This window comes from Sorghum bicolor, chromosome 5, assembly GCF_000003195.3.
Source record: "Sorghum bicolor cultivar BTx623 chromosome 5, Sorghum_bicolor_NCBIv3, whole genome shotgun sequence".
NCBI classification, from domain to species: domain Eukaryota; kingdom Viridiplantae; phylum Streptophyta; class Magnoliopsida; order Poales; family Poaceae; genus Sorghum; species Sorghum bicolor.
In genome coordinates, this window is record NC_012874.2 from 53390528 (window position 1) to 53393562 (window position 3035).

At 41.5% G+C, this 3035-nt stretch overlaps 1 long non-coding RNA gene across 1 annotated transcript; it reads right to left on the reverse strand.

The window, feature by feature from the left end:
* LOC110435833 lies at positions 1915-2680 on the reverse strand. Its single transcript, XR_002453686.1, has 2 exons — positions 2539-2680; positions 1915-2455 (listed from the first exon to the last, which is right to left on the reverse strand). It is a non-coding gene; the product is annotated as an uncharacterized LOC110435833 (long non-coding RNA).

Genomic DNA, 3035 nt, shown 5'->3' on the forward strand with positions numbered 1-3035 from the left:
ATGAAACTTACCTGATCATCATTACAGATTGTGCTGATCAAGAACCTCTATAGACAAAATAATGATCCTTATTCCATTTGGCAATAATTTGAAAATTTTTTCTAGCAGTGGATCTAGACAGAAACATACAACTTGTCCATGCGAGAAGACCAGCCCAGGCATGTAAATACTGGCTGTTAGGGATAGTGTACACATGTGCCTTCTATCAGGAAGACCTCCCCCTATGCGACATCTCAATCCTTTCAACAAGAAAATCCTCTTCCCTCCATGTTGCTTGTTACCCATTTCATAATTTTTGCATCGATAACATATCTCTAGAACCTAAATTCTATGGTAGTCTTGCTGAAAGATTTGCATATCGACTAAAGAGAAAAAAATATTACATGAGCTACAAAGCAGGTTTTAACACATTCCCAATTGAGTATGATGCTGAATATAGAAGACTGGACTGGATTCTTAGTACCCTCCTAGTATCTACAAATTAAGATTTATGTATTACTGATGCTTCCAAAATAATCATGTGAGCAAATATATTATTAGCAAAGTTTCTTAAAAGCGGGTAAGGAAGAAGTCAAAGTATAGTTAAGTTCTAAGGACTGGACATATTATGTAATTTTTGCAGTAAAACAACCAATGCATGCATGACGAAACCAAATTCTCAGATAAGAGACATAAATGAGAACCAGCTTTCTAGTAAGAATGGAACCAATGCACTGTTGTTAAAAACAGCAAGAGTATATTCCTTAGGTAACATTTGTCTAAAGCATAATATATGGAAATTTGCTTAAACAAGTGAAGACTCATTTCTACGTGATCAGGACAAAAAGAAAAATATTTGTTTATGCAATTGCAATGATAATTGCAGATCTAATCATGGACAGATAGAGCAGAGCAAATGGCAAGCATCGGTAAACAATGATTCATCAACAAAAACTTATTACTACATCTGATGGCCATGTCAAGAGAAAATTCTCATTTCAGATTTGTAGTGTTGTAAGAATATATGGCATATCCATAAGTGGTAATGCATGCATTGCTTGGCATTCTGCTAAGCAGGTTATGAGCATAAGCAACACACCTGAATGGGCTTGGTGTTGAGGAGCCCCTTGGTGTAGGCGCCTTTCACTGTTGACTGATTCTCAATGGCGGACACCAACCTATACTAAATGATCATGCAACACCACCAGAATTTTCAACACGCCTCCTTAGTCGTCCCTCTGTTGCCAACATGACTGAAAATAGGTGGGCGCTTCAAACCAAACACCCTTGGATTATGGTGTTGAACAGCGGTGGCACGTGTCTCGTCTTGAGCAACAATAACAACAGTTCTAATGTCACACCTCCTGAAGAAAATACCAGGTCACCCAACATATTATATAGTGTAACAAAAAGGCAGATGAAGATATGTAAAACAACAAACACTGCAGAAAAAAGTATAGAGTGCATTGCAATGTCAATGTGCAATGTCTTCAGTCTTCACAGCAAAGAGCAAATGCACAACTATTTCTGCAGCAGGATACAAGAAACAACAATACAATCAGAATAGTGATCCACGTGTCTGAATCCCTAATATAATTAGTTAACAGATGAAACTGAAATTTGTTGGAGCCCTCCCCAAAATAATTTGTAGATTCCCCAGACCTCTTAATCACCTGTTATTGGCACTGAAAAATTGCTCACCTTTACTCTTCACCTAAACTTTTATACACATCTTATTCAAAGCAAAAATCAGTATGAAATGAGATACACCTCAATATCTTTGCTTCAAGACATTGGCATCTTTGATAGAACTAAACACCATCATCACCACAAAATGAAAGGAAATCCAATATTCATGTGTGTGAGTTTTCAGCAAGTATATAAAATAACTGTTAGACTTTTTAGTAAGCAATTTCATACTACTCTTTTACCATCTGAATTGATGAAAGCAATTGATTTAAATACTCCTGACAAGCACTTTCTTTCTTTACAGAAATAGCAAACAAGCAGCAGACATCAACTTATTAGCATGAGGTGATCGAAGAGACTAAGTAATCCAATGAAATTCAAGGTCCAGTAGGAAAAAAACAGAAGCCTCCAATGCCCCCCTCCTCGCGCAGCCACCCACGACGTGTTCTCCGCGGCCTCCTTCTCACCGAGCAGCCATGCCTTGGCTTTCTCTAGCTTCTTCACCCACCGGAGCAGCTCCTCCACCTCTTGCTGCTTCATGGAGGACACACCACAGATCTCGAAAAAGAAGAAATAGTGAGGGAGAGGGACATGGGCAGGGAGTGGAGGAGGGAGGGAGGTGCTCACATTGGCCTAGGGTTTAGCATGGTGACCAGCAGATCCTGCCTGCCTGACTGGGCCACCGGGATGCCGCGCCGCATCAACCTCCTAGACACCGGACGTCAGGCTGCGTCCGCCATTGGGATGCTGCACCGTAACCACCCTCTTGCTGCTTCATGGAGGACACCTTATACAGATCTCGGAGAAGAAGAAATAGTGAGGGAGAGGGGACATGGACAGGGAGTGCAGGAGAAGGAGGGAGGTGCTCACATCGGCCTAGGGTTTGGCATGGTGACCTCGGGATGCTGCGCCGCATCAGCCTCCTGGACGTCGGACGTCGCGCCTCCGCCATCGGGATGCTGCACCGCAACCGCCGTCGGGGAAGAGTCGTCATGCGGGGAGGAGGGGGGAGAGTCCGCGCAGGACTGGGCCCACCGCACGCGGGAGAGAGCAAGGGAGCGCCAGGTGGGCCATCGAGCGAGCGGGCGAAGGAGAGTGTGGACGATTGTTCTACGAATGTTTTAGTTGTAGAGATAAGTCAACCCACTTCATGCTTGACTAAAATTATAGGAAAATATATTAAAATTTTGTCATATCAAAAAGGTAAGTTACAAAAATATGTATCATAATGTTTCTAACAGAGCTTATATGATGTTAAAAGTATTATTATTTTTTCTATAAATTTGATCAAACTTAAGACAGTTGACTTTGGACAAATAAAAGATAGTAGAGAAGAATTTCAGGTCCATGCTTTTTTATTTATATTT